Below are 6154 nucleotides of genomic sequence, written 5' to 3'. Positions count from 1 at the left end.
TGTTTTCCACTAAAATCTCTTTACTATTTTATGTTCATGTGGGCTTGTTCCCTCATCACTTTATTAGCATGGCTTATATTATTTTGTCTTGCTTTAATTTAATATTATGTTTTATTGATTTGAATCTTGGCAAACGCTGAGCATTTTAGGAAAATAAAGCCCTAGAATTCTTCCTGTCCTCTGAGATGAGTGGGCATTCGGGGAGACAGCTATTATTGAAGGGGTCAAAGTTCAATCTAGCAACTCAAAATTTAATCACCCTATTGATAAGACCCATTTATGTGTTCCCTCTTCCATGATACACTTCTTAGCTGAGTTAGTTTTGGCTTCCTCAATTTTCCCCAAATATACTGTAACTACCTAATTTGTTTATAAGTACTCTTTAGACGTCTGTCTTCTCTCTCAAACTATGACCTCCTTATTTAAATTTATTCCTAGAACATAAAGTGTCAAGCACAAAGCATTTACTAATTAATTGGTTATTAAATTAAATTCCATTGAATTACAGCAAAAACAAAGATCCAAATGGCAAGAATGTTAACTCGGGGCTAAGCCCCAAAATTTTGAGTCAGGGTTCCTTACATCTTTCTGTCTAATATTAGCTTCAGATGGGGCTGAGTTTAGAATTAGTTGTTTTCTGTTGTAGAAAAAGGGGACACTCCAGAGCAGGTATTCTAAAAAATATGAGAAGCTACAAAGTTGGGAAAAATATTGATGGTAACAGAAAGAGAAAAAGCAGTTCATAACGTCTGAGAGAAGAGAAGATGTGGGGAGACATGCTATGTTATATAGATGATAGAACCCCACATATTTCTCAGGCATGGTGGGCTGCAGGTCCCGAGCCCTGTCCCGCGGGGTGGCAGCTGAGACCCGGCGAGAAATCGAGCGCAGCGCCGGTGGGCCAGCACTGCTGCAGGACCTGGCGCACCCTCCACAGCTGCTGTCCCGGGTGCTAAGCCCCTCACTGCCCGGGCCAACAAGGCTGGCAGGCCGCTCCGAGCGCGGAGCCGGCCAAGGCCACGCCCACCCGGAACTCTAGTTGGCCCGCAAGCGCCGCGCGCAGGCCCGGTTCCCGCCGGTGCCTCTCCCACTACACCTCCCGGCAAGCCGAGGGAGGCGGCTCCGGCCTCCGCCAGCCCAGAGAAGGGCTCCCACAGCGCAGCGGCGGGCTGAAGGGCTCCTCAAGCACGGCCAGAATGGGCACCTAGACGAGGCCGGGGAGGCACCGAGAGCGAGTGAGGGCTGCGAGGGCTGCCAGGTCCGCCAGCACGCTGTCACCTCTCAGTTTGAGAACCATGAACTGAAGGTATTGTTCACAGCTCTTATTGATGAATAAATAGGGCCAGGTACGTGGCTTATACCTGTAATTCAGCAATTAGGGAGGCTGAGTTGGGAGGATTGCTTGGGCCCAGGAGTTTGAGGCTGTAGTGAGCCACTACTGGGCGATTGCACTCCAGCCAGGGGGACAGAGCAAGACTCTGTCTCTTAAAAAAACAAATACACAAACCAGAAGAGTGAATAGTTAAAAAGTTTAGAAGCATCAGTCAACCAGAGAAGCACACACCTGAGGGCTGTGAGGTGTCATTTCAGCCAGGATAACTTAATAATACTGTGAGACTGACTGACTGAAGACTATCTCTGCAGCGTAGGTTTCTGAAAGGTAGTGAAGATAGATCTCTGGTGTTTGTAGCCCCCCAGGTGTGGGACATAAGAAGTAGGTGAAGTTTCTAGAGCAAGTTTGCCTCACTTATTGCAACATAGAGCAATAGGATCCACACAGTGGAATGCAATGTAAGGCCCCCAAGCTGGGGGGGCGACTGAAAGATGTAGCCCAAGCCAAAATAAATTCCCCATGCCCAGAGAGACTATTTAAAATAGTGTCTTCTCAATGAAGTTTTTGCCTTTCTTCTCATTGATCCTACAAACTACACAAGAGATTGCTGTAGGACGACTTTCTTCTTGCTTCTGCTAAAAGCTGGGTTCTTGTCACACAACCAGGAAAGATTAGGCTCACGGACACATAGAAGGGTGGGAGAAACGGAATTTTTTGGGCGAAAAGGAAAAAGGAAAAAAAAACAACACAGCAAAGCCAGAGAGGGGTTCCTGTTAACAGGCCCTCATCTCACAGACTGAATCCCAGTTTCCCATCCTGGAAAAGGAGAGGCCAGGCTCCTCCCCACTCCAAAGGGCACGAACTTCCCGCAGCTCCACCCCATTCACCCAGTGCACAGGCCGGTGGAGGATTCCCCAGGGACCCCTTTATACTTGACTGTCTCAAGATAATGACCACCATAGAAAGGACCACAACCTTATCATCTCCAGTGTGTGGCTGCTTGTGTTACGTATGATTGATCATAAGATTTAGATAAATTGCCACAGGCATTAAAAAACAGTCATCTTTCCCTCTTCCTTTTTGTCCCACCCCCTGAGAGCAAGGACAGTGGAAAGACCAGTATGAGAGAAGCAGACCAAGTTTACCCACCCTACAGTGCAAGCTACTGGGCTTTACTGACCCTGGTAGGGGGGAAGGGTAAGAACATTAAGTAAACATGAATCTACGTTTTTAAATCTGTAGGATAGAATCTCAGTAACTGAATTACATTGTTGTAATAACCCAAGGTGAGTAACAAGTCATGGAATCAGACTAAAATATTCAAAAGTGATCTTGATACTCAGCAAAAATAATGGTAACAGAACAGAGTGAGTAAGAGTTACAGGTAAAATAAAGCCATTTGATGTTTATACTTGACAGAGATGAAACTCTTCACAGAGTACAGCAGAAAATTTACAGAAGCAAAGCATAAACAAAGTGGTTTCATTATCTGGCTAATAAGCTAACTCTTGATCAATATCAGCTCATTGAATGACACCAGCATGATGGAGGGACACCATATATTTAAGGATAACAGCAATTTCCGAGTGATTTTAAACGTCCAATTAAACACTGCCCTTACATCAATTCCTCTCAGGATTATAGAGCTTGGTTTACCTCTCACCGACTAATTAAGAAGTGAATGCCAAGAAATTAGGATGCCTGAAAACACATGGTGAATTCTGCTGAACTTTTAGAATTGAAACATGGAGGGTGAATTAGATCTTCTGTAACCTGTGCTTATGCTTTGGAAAGTGCATCATCTTAGAGATGCTGCTTCTCTGATTGTTAAATTGACAAAGGTGAGCGGCACCATAGTGAGAGATAATGGGTGGCTTTAAATGAGCCATAAAGGAAGTCTATTGACTAAAGCTAATTGCTTGTTACCCATGGTTGCCTTTGAAAACTAAGTAGTCATTTCATGCAACATAGAAAATTAGAAATATGTGATTATGCCTTCAATTTGGATAAAAACTAGCCATTGTTTTTTCAATAAAAAATTTTGATGCTTACAAGAAAAAAAAAATCCCTGTAGAGTTTTAAATGTGGGATTCTGCATTATGGTTGGGAAGGTATAGTCTTTCAGCTATTGGAAGGATCTGCCTAATTCCTTCTCATTCTGTGATATCATTTCCCTCTAACCTTTAATAAGGTATAATTGACAATGAAAATTATATGTATTTAAGGTGAACAGTATGACTTTTTGATATACATATATTGTGAAACAAATACCACTATCAAGCTAATTAACATATTTGTCACCTTTTTGTGTGTGTGCTGAAAAGATTTAAGATCTACTCTCTTAGCAACTTTCAGGTATACATAGTGTTATTAACTATAGTCATCATGCTGTCAATTAGGTCTCCAGAACTCTTTCATCCTACATAACTAAAACGTTGTACCCTGACACTTCTGTTTCCCTCCATAACATAGAATATATTACTTTTACATGAGGTTTTTTTTTACAGTGGTGATGCAGTTAAATATAAAGACAAAATGAAAATATAGCACTGAGTTATTTACTAGAGTATAGGTATGTGGCTTCTTTTATTGCATGGAGGAACATATTTTGCATTTTGAGAAGAAAAAAAATCTTTGGCAGCGTCTTCTGAAGTATCCATTATTTAATATTAGATGGCAAAGGGATTTATTATAAATTTTAAAGAGCCTATATAATTCTAATGGCCAATCATGTAATTCTTTGGGCACAAATTCTTTTTTCATAATCATTACTATGAGAATCTGAAAGCAAATGTACTACCATCAGTGGCAATTACAAGTGCCAAATTATTAAGTGCATTAACAATTTTAGGCTACTGGAGTTCCACTTAATGCACTGGAGTAGCAATTTACTAAATGGACATAAGTGGCCTGAAAGATCTAATGCACCCCACAAAGGTAAGCACTCAATCACTTCATTACCATTGGATCATCTGTGTATTCAAGGATTGTGGGAATGAAAATTATCATTAAAAATGTAAAAGGGAAAAATGCACCAAACATAAGCAGTTTAGGTATTGCATGTTCTTAAGAAGTTAGAAATTTTAAGAGCCTTTTTGGAATATTAAATGGATTAAGTTTGATGTGACAAATTGTAGTCCACAAAGTTAGTTTTCTCTCAATACTTGAGATTCAAAGTAAGAACTATCCTGAAATCTTACTGCAAATGCTAAACGCTATATTGTGAAGCTGTTCAAAGGAAAAAGGGGAAAAAATCTGTTCCTGAGTAGAGAGCTAATTATTCAAGGTTATTCAATTAACAAGCAAAAAATGTATCTGGCCTTATAGACATAATGTTAAATTACACAAGGACATGAAGAACACAAGGGTATAAACATGGTACATATATTGAAAGGTTAAAGAAGTTTTGATTAATTGGTTTATTTTATTTTCGTATTTCAGCCTGGCTTCAAAAAGAACACCACATATAGTAGCCCCTGAGTTTGCTTTTTTGAATAAAAATAAGTTTGCTCTAAGAATTATTGATTCTGAATTTCGCAACTAGCTATCTTTATGCAAGTCTACTTTAAAATGCTTTTATAATGGATGAATATTAATGAATAGATTTAATAATCAAGTCTTTTATATGAATACTACTCAGTTATAGATATAAAAAACCCATGATATATTGAGAGCCGAAATTATTTTGAAACGCATTTTGTAGATGCTTCGTGTCATAGTCTAGGATATTTTTTGTTTGTGTTTTTGCTTGGCATTGTTGATCACAGTAACAGGTTATTTCAGGTAGTACATGGTAGAAGTAAGGATTTGCATGGGTATAAGAGAACCTGACTTTTACAACATCAATGAGGAGGAACTGTTACTGGCTGGAGAATAGAATTCTTTTTAAATCTAAAGCTTGTATAAGCAACAGAACATTAAGAATGTGCATGATACAACTCCCCATTTACAGTGCCTCAACTGTCTCTGTATGTTTATTTCTATCTGAATCTATTTTCCTCTCTTTCTGTTACCGGTTGGCTTTCCTATGCTTGCAATAAATGTTTACTGAGTGCCTACTATGTGCCAGATTATGTTCTTCGCATTTGGAACTTGAACCTCAGTGAACAAAACAGATACATATCGAGATTTCCTGAATGTTTCTTAGTTGTGGAGAGACTGATGATAAACAACAAATATAATTTTGAAAGTAAATTATGTTAGTTGGTGATTCGTGTTATAAGGAAAAAATAAAAATGTAAAGCAAAGCAATGGTAATTTGAAACCGTAATTTTTAATTTTAAAATTAAAAGAGATTATAATTTTAATAAGAAGTTTCTGTTGATAAGGTGAAGTCTGAGCAGAGACTTGAAGGTGGCGAAGAAGTTAGCTCCATGAAAGTCTGGGGGAAAAATGTTCCAGAAAGAGAGAACTGGTAAACAAAGGTCAGAGGTGAGAGTGTGCCTCTTATGTTCCAAAAACCATAAGGCATCCTCTGTGGCTAGAGCATGTTGATCAGGGACCTTAGTAGGAGGTAAGATCAGAGAGATAATGAGGGAAAGAAGAGGATGTAGGGCCTTTTGTGTTTCCTGCTGAGAGAAGCATATTTTGAAGACTTAAAGAGGATACGATCTACAATGTTTGTTTATTTATTTATTTATTTATTTTAATTTTAGATTCAGGAGGTACATGTGCTTGTTTACATGGGTATTACCTGCCTAATGGTGGGAATTGGGCTTCTAGTGGACCTATCACCCCAATATTGGACATTGTACCTAATAGATAATCTTTCAAACCTTTTCCTCTCCTTCCCACCCCCATTTTGGAGTCTTCAGTGTCTGT

General features: G+C 39.3%; 1 protein-coding gene across 1 annotated transcript in view; it reads left to right on the top strand.

The window, feature by feature from the left end:
- The first annotated feature begins 1089 nt into the window (after positions 1–1089).
- RPL10L (ribosomal protein L10 like) overlaps positions 1090–6154 on the top strand; it is a 178873-nt gene continuing 173808 nt past the window's right edge. Inside the window, exon 1 of the mRNA XM_004055125.5 lies at positions 1090–1306. The gene's annotated coding sequence lies outside the window, so the exon portion shown is untranslated. The remainder of the gene's footprint in view (positions 1307–6154) is intronic.

This window comes from Gorilla gorilla, chromosome 15 (assembly GCF_029281585.2).
Source record: "Gorilla gorilla gorilla isolate KB3781 chromosome 15, NHGRI_mGorGor1-v2.1_pri, whole genome shotgun sequence".
In the NCBI taxonomy this organism is placed as follows: Eukaryota; Metazoa; Chordata; class Mammalia; order Primates; family Hominidae; genus Gorilla; species Gorilla gorilla.
This window is presented reverse-complemented; position numbering and strand designations above follow the sequence as displayed.